The 13,998-nt window shown below is 37.6% G+C and overlaps 1 protein-coding gene and 1 long non-coding RNA gene across 4 annotated transcripts in view; one reads left to right on the top strand and one right to left on the bottom strand.

The window, feature by feature from the left end:
* Window positions 1-13,998, bottom strand: part of LHFPL3 (LHFPL tetraspan subfamily member 3) — a 560,027-nt gene that overhangs the window by 489,692 nt on the left and 56,337 nt on the right. The gene's annotated exons all lie outside the window — the stretch shown is intronic.
* On the top strand, window positions 5-399 carry LOC144292940 (uncharacterized). Its single transcript, XR_013360343.1, has 2 exons — window positions 5-188; window positions 319-399. It is a non-coding gene; the product is annotated as an uncharacterized LOC144292940 (long non-coding RNA).

Below are 13,998 nucleotides of genomic sequence, written 5' to 3'. Positions count from 1 at the left end.
TCCTAACACCATCACATTGGGGATTATGTTTTAACATGAATCTGGGGCATGAATGGGGACAGACATTTAATCTATGGCAGCAATTCATAATCGATTATCACTTTGACCCTTTCTTGGACAACTGCTGCTAGTGTCACGTCCGAAATTCTGTAAAGGTAAACAAGTTTATCTCCACCTGGATTCCACAGGTAAAGCGCTCCCCCTATCTCCTGCATGCAAGGAAGCTTCACTGGTCCAAGTCTGCAATCTTCAGATTCACCGTCTTCTCCAGACAAATAGGAATGTATCTGTAGCACAATTATGCTTCTGTTCATACAGGTCCCAGCTCACTAAACAGCTCTCAACTGGCAAGGATCTAGGTGGAGAATGGCTACATAATAAATGGAAAGCTTTAAATTATGAACGACTCCAACTTGACAGCATACTTGTTGAAAGTAATGAATCCTTATCTAGAAGACAATAAAGGAAAAAGAGATCCCCAGCCAGATGCATTGAGAGTTGCTGTGTGTGAGAATTCCGGCTGTTGCTTTACCTGTTTAACACAGGGAAACCCGCTAATGTCCTTAAAATTTGGTTTCCTATTTTATAAAACAATAATGAATCTTATATCTCAACACTCTTATGAGGATTAAAGGGAATTACAGGAAGCGAACATCACTGGCCTAGGGTCTATCTAACATGTTAAAAACAATTAATGCAGGCTGAATCCAAATGGTCTCAAATATAACCATGCTTTAAATGTTTTGTTCCAAAATTCTAAAAACAAAATTTGTAATTAAAAAGTTGCCAGGAAGGGGACCCTGCCTGGCTCAGTGGGTAGAACACACAACCCTTGATCTCAGGGTTGTGAGTTTGAGTCCTGCACCAGGAGTGGAGTTTACTTTAAAAAAAAAAAAAAAGTTGCCAGCAAGATAATGATTAGGAGGCAGCATAGCATAGTGTTAAAATCACAGACTTCTGATTTAAACAGTCTGAATTTGAATCCTAAATCCACAGTTACTTTAAACAACTTACCCTCTCTTTGCCCCAGTTTATAGAATGAGAATAATCACAGTACCTACTTCATTAGACTGTTGACAGGATTAAGGGAGAATTTTAATGGAACGCATTAGAGAATGCCAGGCACAGAATTCCCCAGTAAATGATAGCTATCATTACTCGGGAACATCTGAATTTTATTTTCCTTTGCTGGTCATCTGATAAATTAGGTATTAAATGTACTGCTGAAGTCAGCAATGAAAAACATTTTAGTCTCAGTCAATTCTACATTATTTATAAGTAAAAGTACAGGGGGGAGAAATAACTGTTTTTACACCATAAAATATTCATTAGGAGAAAATAATATTTCTCTTTTTTTTGAAAATAATATTTCAAATGTCAGTTTCACCTCACTCTCTAATTCCATCCCACTGAAATTGTTTTTGTAGGCTCAAAAATCTACTCATTAGAAAAACAGACTGACAAATCCCATCTTGATTTTACCTTAAGTAAAAAGTAGTATCTCACAAATAGTATCAACACTATCTTGAAAACTACCTATCTGAATTTATTAGAAACAATCACATGGACACATATATGCATGTACACACACACACACACACACACACACTCACTCCCTCACACATCTCTCCTGAAAAACAAAAATAACTAAAGTAGATGGAACTACTTGTTGAGTAGGTTATATGGACTTGATCAGTCAATGCCAACTATCAGCAATACACCAGGGTGAAACTACAAATTTGGGAACAACATAACTTTCCTGCCCTTTATCTAGGTAATTCCACAGATGTTTCTTTGATTATTTTTGTTTAAATTACCTGGAGAATAAGCTATGAAATCGAGGCATGTATGGTCCCTATAAGATAGCATAGGATGAAAATACAAAATGGCTCAATAAATATTTAGCTAGGTTCCTAGGTGGCTCATTACTGGCAAGAAAGGTACCACCTACTCACCCGAATTTTTCAGGTCAGAATCATGGAGCTCAGCTACTTTGCCTCTTAAAAAGTCTCCTCTCTGACACAGGCAGAGGCAAAACATCAAGGCGACAGAACCTGCTAGTTTGAACTAGTGTAGTTTGTCTTGCACTTTTATGGCTCAATTCAGATTCTTTCTTTATGACAGGAGAGGTGACTACTGTGATTTATTGCTACTAACCAGACTCAAAAGTCAGTAACCTTGATTCTCAAGCCAGACTTTGTGCCTCAAAACACTGTCTCTAAAATGATGCATTTTCCAAACAACTTGACATGAGTAAAAATGAACGTATAATCAAATCATCATTGATCATTTAAAAAAAAATTTAAGCATTAAAGAACAAATCTTTGCTTCATTTGGCTAAGAGTCCAACTTCAGAGATTCTTCATTAAATGTAATTACATTTTGAAAATGAAAAAATGTTTAGTTTCAAATATTTAAACCATGCCTATTTCACCAATAACTATCACAGAAAGTAAGAAAATCCAAAAACAATTAACTAAGTGATCTCATTTAAATAACTATTTAATGATTGAGCTTACTGGGATGCCTGGGGTGGCTCAGTCAGTTCAGCATCTGCCTTCAGCTCAGGTCAGGATCTCAGGGTCCTGGAATAGAGCCCCAGGTCGGGCTCTCATGCATCAGAGACTCTGCTTGTCCCTCTGCCCCTCACCCTGCTTGTACTCTCTCTCTCAAATAAATAAATAAAATCTTTAAAGATTTAGCTTATTAATCAAGATACCATTCTTCACAACAGTTTGTAGAACTCTATTATCTCCCTAGAGCAAGGATCAGCAAACTTTTTCTTTAAACAGCCAGGTAGACATTGTAGGTGTATGGGCCATAGATCTCTCTCAACTTCTCAAATTATGCTGTTGTAGCACCAAAGCAGCCATAAATAATATGTACACAAATGAGCATGGCTGTGTTCCAATAAAACTTTATCAATGGACATTGAGATTAGAATTTCTTATATTTTTACGGATCCACAAAATATTATTCTTCCTTTGCTTTTCTTCAACCATTTAAAAATATGAATATAACTCTTAGATAATAAGCTATATAAAACAAGGTGGCAGGCCAAAGCTCTGCTTTAGCCAACTCCTGTTCTAGCCACAGCACAGGTATGGCACCTCTACCCTAGGCATATTGCCATATAAAGAGAGAGGGGATCCTATGCTCGCAAGAGGACATGCTTGGAACCCCAGTGCCACCAAAACCACAAATTGTAGCAAAATCCTGGAGGGTTACCTTAAAGTCTTTCTCTCCTCCTTTTCTTTTTTTTTCCTTCAAAGGTATCTTTAAATGCAAACAATGCTACAAAGAATCTAATAATCAAAAACTTACCCAGAGACCAAACTAATGCATTCAAAAGAAGAACTGAATAATATTGTCATTACTTATATCTTTTTCTCTTCATTCATTGATTCATTGATTCATTCATTCATTCATGTAGTAGACTTTTAGGGTGCCTGTTTTGTGCACAGTGCCCTGAGACGTGCTGGGGATGCAGAGATGAATAAGACACAGTTCTTGCCCTGAAGGAGTAAAGAGTCTCGCAGGGGAGACAGACAGGTAGACTCAGGACTCCACCACACTGTGCTGTCATCCTAGGGTACAGCCATCCTCATTCCATCTCGGGAGGACCCAAGTCCAAGGCCCAGCCCTCACCTGGTGCCAAAGGGTTCTCCAGTATAATATCTACACTGGGTCTCAAGGAAAGAATCAAATGTGACAGATAAAGGTGAGCTAGAGCAGCATCAGCTAAGATTACTGGCAAAAGCCCTTGGCTAAGTAAGCTTGACACAATTTCCTAATTTAAACTTCTGTATAAATTTACCTTAAGTAGGTTGTGGGATCCACCTCCCTGGAATTTGGATCTGGGATGTTCATGGACTAAGTGAGGAGACTAATAAGTAATAACAAAGAGGGCCTTTTTATGTTTTATTTGATCAAAAACCCCAATGTTTAAAACCTACAGCACTTCTAGTGGGAGTAAATATTCAGTCGCTGAAGTATTCACTGGTTGGAAGCCGTTTTGATAGCCTTTTTGCGTTTATCCTGTTATTTTTGATTTTACCCATGTGGCATCATACTATATAATTCCTCTTTCTTCTTGGTGTTTTACACCTTTTAAATGTTTGTAGACTGTTATTATCACTCCCCTGAGTCACTTGTAAGCAAAGCTAGACGTCCTTTGCTACTTTAATCTTTCCTCATAAATTAATTCCATTGTTCCCTTAATAATTTGTATTATTTATTTTCTCCTCACTGGATTCTTTTCTCAATTTTCTGAATCTTTCTCTTAATGAAAGGTCCACAATTGAGCCACTCATATTAACAATAAAAACAGAGAATGTATTAGTTTAATTATGGCTGTTTTTATAAATCTAATTTGTCTTGACTTTTATTTTCTAAATATTCTCTTTCCCAAATTGAATTTTGAAAAAATATCTGGTACAAGGTATCTTCTTTTTCCTTCAATAAAATTCATTTGCGTTTAGGACTTCTGCTTTTGTTTTTGTTTTTGTTTTTTAATTCTAAGTCACCCAAAAGGTTACACTCATATATTTTTTTTTCTTCTCCATTGGTCTCTGTCCTTTTCTGTTTGGTAAATACAAATTATTTTCTGGTCTTCTGAACACTGCTGAAATTGATTTGGCTGTTTTTATTTAATGAAAATATTCACTTAAATGTTATGCCAAACACATTTTTAAAAATTCCATCCTACAGTCTTTGAAAAATGCATAAAAATAGTATTTTCTTATTTTCACAAAAATAAAGTCCTCGTTTCCTCAAGAATCTCAAAGATCAAAAAAAAAAAAAAGAATCTCAAAGATCTTTATAAACCAACTTGGGGTAAATATTAGGAATGGGCTTAGAATAGCCGTGTTCTATCATGTTTAGAGTTGACAGCTGAGGATCTTGATTTTCTCCACACAAAACTCAATAGTTGTGCTACTTCTCATCACTATGTAGGGATGAGAGCCTTTGCCACTAACAGGGGAGAGGTAAAGTGACCCAACGGCCAAGCCCAGGACCAGGGCCTACCCCAGACTAGAACTGGTTCTAGGGCTTCTCTTCTATCTAACAAACAAGACAATTACATACATTTTGCCCCTTCTGTAGGATTCCATGTAGATGTCAATGTAAAATTCATAGCTCTAAATTAGAACAATGTAATAAGGCACACTGAGAGGTCAGCACATCTTTACAGATGGTGGCTCTCCTCACCAATGGGGAGTATTTACAAAATAATTCCAAATGATGTATAATGGGAAATTCATAAACAGTTCCTTATGAAAGGTTTGGAGAGGATCCCTGGGTGGTTCAGCGGTTTAGCGCCACCTTCAGCCCAGGGCGTGATCCTGGAGACCCGGGATCGAGTCCCACGTCGGGCTCCCTGCATGGAGCCTGCTTCTCCCTCTGCCTGTGTCTCTGCCTCTCTCACTCTCTGTGTCTCTCATGAATAAATAAATAAAATATTTTTAAAAAAAGAGAGAGAGAAAGGTTTGGAGAAGGAGGTTGAAAATTTTTAGATGAAAAGATTGAGAAAAGTTTTTAAACGCCTGTGGTTTTCACAGGAATTGTAGAGGAGAGTAGGCCATTTAGATAGTGTTAAAGGGTATTTAAGTTTGTTGGTTTGGCTGAGTGGAAAGCATATTGTCTTTGGGTTCAATTCTCTGGAGTTTTTAATTTACCACTTATGCAACCTGGCAAAAATCAGATGACAGGTAACAGAAAATGGACATTATTGGGCAAACACTACTGATAAACTGAACAACCTCATATGTTCTGTGTATATGATCTATTTTCTTTTCTTTAGTAAAATGGCAATCAAATGACTTATCACGAGCAATTTTAAGAATATTCCCCTAGGTAGCCGAAAAAAATTGATGTACCTGATAGGGTTAATAATATTCTCCCGTTGAGTGTCGGACAATAGTATAGTTGTAATATAATGTATGCCAAACTGTTCTAACAAGTTAATTGTAGGTTCAGACACTTCTCGTCTCATCATCACTGCTGAGAATGCATGTCTTCTTTGAACTTCAATAAGTAACTCAACACTGGAAGACTGCTCGAAGATATTATTCTGAATAAATGTATGGCAAGACAAGTTGGCGATTTTCTCATGGAGTCTTTATACAGCCCTCAAAACAACGTATGTAAGATACCCTTCCAGGCTAACGTAACCGCCTTACGAACAGAAGAATGAAATGGAACTCTCAGACAGTTGACTCTGATTTCACCCAGAGATAGGTGTGAAAAAAACCATCCGAGCAATAAGAAATGATAAATAAAAATCTTAAGTTACTCAGCAAAAGTAAAACTGCACAAAATACCAACATTTGTTGTAACTCCAAACAATCTGGTGTCTCAGTCCAGCAGTCAAGAACCCAGGATGTTCAGGGAAGTGAATGGACATCAGGAGTAGCAGCTTCTGGACCAGCACACAGAAACCATCCCTCAGGAAACTGCTGGGGGACGCCTGGGTGGCTCAGCAGTTAAGTGTGTCTGCCTTTGGCTCAGGGAGTGATCCTGGGGTCCCGGGATCAAGTCCCACATCGGGCTCCCTGCATGGGGCCTGCTTCTTCCTAAGCCTATGTCTCTGCCTCTCTCTGTGTGTCTCTCATGAATAAATAAATAAAATCTTTATTAAAAAAACCCCCAAAAAAACAAACAAAAAACTGCTCTGGAAGCGACATCCTTCTTCACCACTCCTTGCCACCTGCAGCTGCACACAGAAGCTCCTGGAAACTGGTGCCTTTACTCCAACCATGACTATTAACCCAGTCAGTAGAAAGGAATGGACCAGTTTTCAGCACCTACTGTACATCAGACCCTATGGTAAGCATCGAGGGTAACAAAACAAGTAAGACTCACTCCCTGTTCTCAAGATGCTGAGACCAACATGGGAGAAAAACCTGCAAACAAATCCTTGTAAGACTGTGTGACAGGGGCTGCGATACGGGGGTGCAGGGCTTCTACGACAGCACCAGGGGGGACACTCTTCTGTCGGAGAGTTTCCTGAAGGAGGGAAAATAGAAGCTTGCCAGCGAAGAACAGAAGAGTAGGAGTGAAGTATGGGGTTACAGCAGCTGTCCACTAGACTGTAAGAAGCTGCAAAGGGCAGGAAGACTGGGCTTGAACTTGCTAACAGCTGGAGGATACTGAGAAGTTGCCTAATCTCTCCGTGTCTCACTTTTTTCTTCTGTAAAATGGGATAATAAACACAGGATGGATGTGAGAATTAATGAGGTGATACACTGGAAAAGCTCTGTAAACTGAAAAGCTTTAAAAATGTTACTGCTTGGGCAGCCCGGGTGGCTCAGTGGTTTAGTGCCGCCTTCAGCACAGGGCGTGATCCTGGAGACCTGGGATCGAATCCCACATCAGGCTCCCTGCATGGAGCCTGCTTCTCCCTCTCTCTCTCTCTCTCTCTCTCTCTCTCTCTCTCTGTGTGTGTCTCGTGAATAAATAAATAAAAATTTTTTAAAAAATGTTACTGCTTTCACTGGGACAGTTCTTCCCCAGCCTCCTCACTTTGTCCTAATTTTGCCACAAAATGAGAAAAGGGAGATGCATAAATAGCGTGAAAAAATGATCTAGGTGGAACAGCAATAGATTGCTGATGCTGACCAAAATTCCTTTGCATGCACAACACTTGTGGTCCCTCTGTTCAGGATATTTGAAAATTAGAGAGTGATCCCTAAAGCTCTGCTTCCTCATGCTTTTCACATGGAAGATAATCCAGAGTTGCTTCCCAAGGAAAGGGACTGAACTCTGATCCAGTGAAAAGACTCCTGTGAGCTTTTTACAAACTGGCAACAACTCATTCACTCATACAATTCACCCTGGTATGATGACTGGTAAAACCTTTATAGGAGGATCTTGCATAGTTGTGAAACTTATGTTTAAAAAAAATTGAGGAAAAGCTGAAAAGGCTTATCAAAAACCAAAAACCCAAAAACCAAAATGAAACAAAACAAAACCCACTCACTTTTCAATGAATAGAAAAAAATATACCCATGTTAAAAATTAAAAGGGATTGGTTTCTCATCGTGGAAGAGAGAAATTTAAAATAAACATTCATTCTTTCTATTATGAGAAACTGGATGTAGAAGTGTTTTCGGGTTTTTGCTATCTCCATGGAGCTCAAGATAAATTGTTTACCCACAGAAGCCTTTACTTGTGCTGTTAGCTTAACATGGAACGCCTATTCTCTGCTCACTGTCATATGCCCACTCTCCCTTCGACACCCAAATCTATTTCATCTCCTTTTTGAACTACACATGCTGGTTTATTCCCATGAACACTGCTTCTTTTTGGCTTGTTCACACACACACCCCATCTGCCTTTCAATTAGTAGATGCTCAGTAACTGTTTGCTAAATAAGTGGGTTATTGGAGGGTAACAAATATGCCTTCTGATCTGAGCAGGTGCAGTGGGAGGACATACTGCTTCCAGAGAAGGGGTAAAGGAAAGTGCTGTCACTCGGGAAAAACTAGAAGGCAATGTGAAAAAGTAGGTGAAGACTTTACCAGTAGTTACAGTTTTCTTTCCCTGCTACCACTGAGGACGTGGCCACCACCTCCCCGGAATTCCCAGGAATGTCTCTTGGGTTTCCTTAGGCGGTGTGGTGAGAAGGTCAAAAATCAAGTATAAACTTAATCCCAATTTATATAAATTTTTTAATGACTGTGGAAGTTAGTAGGAACCTAGTGAAATGGTCTGTTGGGTAATGAAACCCAAAAAACCAGCAAGATTCTCTACTCTTGGTATTGCAGCTATATAGAGTATTTTTTTTTAGAGTATTTTTTAGAATGTTAGATGATGTAAAATTATAGCCTCTAATTTTTACTTTAATATGATTTGTATAATTTTATTGAAAAACTCACTTTTTTTTATATTTTATTTATGAGAGACACACAGAGAGAGGCAGAGACATAGGCAGAGGGAGAAGCAGGCTCCCTGCGGGGAGCCTGATGTGGGACTCGATCCCAGGATCCCAGAATCACAACCTGAGCCAAAGGCAGGCAGTCCCAGGAAAAGTCATTTGTTACTAATTACTTTAAATTAAATGCATCCCAAAATCTATAAGAATGTTCTTTATATTCTAACATATGTTTTCACCTTTGATCTTATTTTCGATCTTCTCTGATTTCAACTTTTTACTGGGACTCCTCGAATATATTAATCTGATGTTTTTCAACCAAACCAAGCAAAACACTATGGCTAACATTGAAAGAAAACCTCTGCACATTTTTTTACCTTCTTTTCCCTTTCTTAATTCTTTATTATCATGCTTTTATATCCATATTTCAGGATAAAAACAGAAGATCTAATGAAAAATATGGGTTGGAGAAAAGAGGATGCCCCTGATTTCCCTAGATTGAGCAGTGACGAACCTTTCATTCGATAGCCCTATCACTCATTCCTTCTCTGGAGGAGCTCCGAGTAAAGCACCATAACTTTACCACTGCCACCCACCATAAGTGCTTCTGGTCAGTCTGTTGATCTGTCACATTTCTCTGGTATCCTAGAATATCCACTCCTCCGAAGTCCTTCATTCCTGGGCCATTATCTCTACTGTCAATGCCATTTCATGTCATTTTGTGCCCTTTCCATCTTCCTATATTTGACCTCCTTCAACAGCCCCATGTGGCAGTGGGTTTGAGGAAGCCATTTTGTACAAACCTGACATAAGGTGGGCAACTGAAAAGAAATGGGCCAATTCCCTTCCTTAAGAATCGAAAATAGGTCTAAGGGAAAGTTGGTCCCTCTTAGTGTGACTAAACCTATAGGCTTATGAATACAAATTCAGAGGTAATGCGAGTAGTGAAGTTTTCTATCACGTGGACTCAAGGGCAGGGAAAGTTGCTCTACAGAGAGAGAAGAATGAAGGAGTGAGTCTTGGGTGGTCTTCCAATATTCCTGCCTTCAGACATACCAGCCTTCTTGTTCTTGAAGCCAGTGAGACAACCTGGATTTCCCCTTTAGGACTTAGGTTTATGTTGCCTATTTCTCTCACTTTTAGCCAGAAAGAGCCTTTATTAATAAACACACATTCATCAAAATCAAGGTTTTATTTTGGAGGATGTTGAAAATCTAAAGCTAGCCAAAGACCATAAACATTAGGAAATAAAGAGAAATTGTCACTCTGACTTCATCCAATATGAGAAATAACCTAGTGTCCTAGAAAAAAAAAAAAACCAGGCTGAGAAAATCTACTCTCATAAAGTATTGAAATTTATTCTCATAAAGTATGTTTGGGACTGAGAGAAATTGAGACAGAAAAATATGGAAGACAGTCAGTAGCTCCGCAGCTGACAATTTATTTCTTCCACTTGTTATGCAATTACTCCCACCTGTCCTCACCACTGCCAGTCAGTGGGCTCTTCTGATAACTAAGTAAATAGAAACTGTGGAGAATGTCTCTGGGGTAAGAGTAGAGGAGAAAGTCTGAGAGTAGGTGGCAAAGAAAATTGGCTTCCAGTTTCAGAAAAAATTATTCCCTGTAATGATACAAGTGACACAAGTGGCAGACTGGCTGGAGCACACAGGTACGTCACTGAACATACTCAAGGATGTGTGTGCGCGTGAAGGCAGGGGGATTCAGCTCCTGCAACAGCTGACCTGCTCTGAAGTGACAAACCAGGGGTCAGCCTTGCAAAATGCCTATGGACACATCAGATATAATCTGAAAACCTCCATGTTTGTCCATCATGTTAAAATGAGCCTTGGGGCAGCTGGGTGGCCCAATCGCTTCAGCATCTACCTTCGCTCGGGTCATGATCTCAGGGTCCTGGTATCAAGTCCCCAGTCGGGTTCCCTGCTCAACAGGGGGGGTCTACTTCTTCCTCTGCCCCTTCCTCTGCTTGTGCTCTCTCTCTCAAATAAATAAATAAGATCTTTAAAAAAATAAAAATACAATAAAATAAGGCTTGTTATTTAACAAGGTATCCAGGGGTTAATAAATAACTATAAGCAAAATAAATAAATAAATAAATAAATAAATAAATAAATAAATAACTATAAGCTTCTCATAAATCAAATCTTTAGAATCCCTTCTTCTTTGGTGTCTTTCATAGCAATGTAGCATAATAGGTGTTGGTAATTGTGATATATTTTAGCTAATTTTCTAGTTCTCTGGGCAAGAACCAGTCATAGTATATGGTAGTGTTGATCCTTAGCAGATAACAGTAGTAATTATAACTAATCTCAATTGCCTTATTAAAGCTAACAAGAATGTTTAAGAAGGAAATATAAAATCAATAATAATATGAACGTATATATTTAGATTTTCACCCATAATTGCTTTACAAAATTAATTCTCCTGGCAGAAATGTAGGATAGAAAAATAACTCTAGCATAAAACAAACATAACATACTCACAAATAATTTCTTTTCCTTTTTTAGAAATGGTTATTTACTTCTTTCTGATTCTTTTTAATCTCTATCCCTAACGTGGGGCTTGAATTCATGACCCCAAGATCAAGTCACATGGTCTACTGATAGCTAGCTAAGTGCCCGTCTGATTTTTTTTTTAAAGAACATTCAAAGAATCAGAAAACTTAGAAAGGTATAAAAAAATTAAAATGATCTAAATTATACCACACCCATTAATAATATTTCAAAAGTTCTTTCTAGACATTTTTTTTTCTGTTTGCAAGTCTAATACTTTGGGGACTGGAAGCATCTATGTCACCTGGAACTCATTTGAAATGTTGAATCTCATACCTACTGAATCAGAATTTTAATAAGATTCTCCAAGTGATTTGATGTACACTAAAGTGGAGAACTACTTACTAGGTAGACTCTTAGTTTGCTTTACTATAATGTTGAACCAGAACTTTTTTTGTAACAGTTTTATTGAGATATAATTCACATACCATAGGATTCACCCATTTAAAGTATACAAATTGGGGTACCTGGGTGGCTCAGTTGGTTAAACATCTGCCTTCAGCTCAGGTCATGATCTTGGGGTCCTGGGATCAAGCCCCACATCAGGCTCCCTGCTCAGTGGAGAGTCTGTTTCTCCCTCTCCCTCTTCCCACCTCCTCTTACTCATGCTCTCTCTCTCTCTAATAAACAAAATTTTTTAATAAATAAATAAATAAAAAATAAAGTATCAGTAAATCAGTTTTTAGTATATTCATAGCCTTTTGTAACCATCACTACTATCAGATTCTATAACATTGTCATCATCCTCCCAAAAAGCCCATACCCATTAGGAGCTAGTCCCCACTCCTGCTTTCCACCAAGACTCCAGCAATCATTAATCTATTTTCTGTCTCTAAGGATTTGGCTATTTTGGAAATTTTATATAAATGGAATCATACAATATGTGGTCTTTTGTGGCTGGCTTCTTTTACTTAGTATAATGTTTTCAATATTGATCATGTTACAGCATACATCAGATATATCAGTACTTCATTTCCTCTTTTAGCTAAATAATATTCCGTTGTATAGATATATGACATTTTGTTTATCCATTTATCAGTTGATGAACTTTCTTTTCACCTTTTGGGCTATTATGATATTCATGTGCATGTTTTTGTATGGACATATATTTTCATTTCCCTTTGGTACATAGCTAGGGCTGGAATTACGGGGTCATAATGGTAAATATCTGTTTAATTGTTTGAAGTCCAGACATTTTTCCAAAGTAGTGCCACCATCTTACATTCCTATCAGCAGGATATGAGAGTTTTGATTTCCTAAATCCTCAACAGCACTTGTTATTATCTGACTTTCTGATTCTAGCCATCCTACTAGATGTGAAGTGGTATCTCACTGTGGATCTGATTTGCATTTCACTGATGATTAATGATGTTGAGTATGTTTTCATGTGTTCATTGGCCATTTGTATATCTTTCTTAGAGCAGTGTCTCTTCTGATCCTTTACTTTAATTGGATTGTCTTTTTATCACTGACTTATAAGAGTTCTTTATATATGCCACATATAGATCCTTAACAAATATATGATATTGTCTCTCATTCTGTGGGTTGTGTTTTCACTTCTTACTGATGTCCTTTGAAGCCCAAAAGGTTTAAATTTTATCTTTGATGAAATCTAACTTATCTATTTTTTTCTCTTGTTTGTGCTTTTGGTGTGTTTACAAAGCAATCATTACCCAAGGTCAGGAAGATTTATAGCTATATTTTCTTCTAAGAGCTTTATAGTTTTAACATTTAGGTCTGGGATCTTGTGTGAGTTAATTATTTTATACAGTGTAAGGGAGAGGGACCAATTTCATTCTTTTTTTTTTTCCAATTTCATTCTTTTGCATGTAGATATCCAATTGCTGTATTACCACTTGTTGAAAAGACTATTCTTTCCCCCATTGAATGGTCTTAGCATCCTTGTTAAAAAATCAGTTGACAACATATGCAACAACATGGATGGATCTAGAAGGTATTATAATGTTAAGTGAAATAGGTCAGAGAAAGACAAATATCATATGATTGCACTAATTTAAGAAACAAAACAAATGAACAAAGAAAAAAAGAGACAAAAAAACAACAGCAATAACAGACTCTTAACTATAGAGAATACACTGATGGTTACCATAGGGGAGGAGGATGGGGGGATGAGTGAAACAAGTGAAAGAAATTAAGACTAATTTGCCACGATGAGCATTGAGTAATGTATAGAATTGTTGAATCACTACATTGTACACCTAAAATTAATACAACACTGTATGTGAATTATACTGGAATTAAAAATTTAAAAATTAAAGATAATTAACAAAACAATTGCAGATAGTTAATTAAGGAAATGTATATTTCTGGATTCTCAGTCCTATTTCCTGGTCAAGGTGTCAATTCTTAGACCAGTCTTCCATTGGTTTAAATAATGTAGCTTTGCAGTAAGTTTTGAAATTGAGAAATGTGAATCCTCCAAATAACTTCTGTTATTTGTTTTCAAGATTTTTTGGTTATTTTGAGTCCCTTACATTTTCACAGGCATTTTAGGAGCAATGTGCTGATTGCTGCAAAGAAGCAAGCTGAGAT

This window comes from Canis aureus, chromosome 21 (genome assembly GCF_053574225.1).
Source record: "Canis aureus isolate CA01 chromosome 21, VMU_Caureus_v.1.0, whole genome shotgun sequence".
In the NCBI taxonomy this organism is placed as follows: Eukaryota; Metazoa; Chordata; class Mammalia; order Carnivora; family Canidae; genus Canis; species Canis aureus.
The sequence above is the reverse complement of the archived record's forward strand: the minus strand, read 5'-3'. Positions and strand labels throughout refer to the sequence as shown.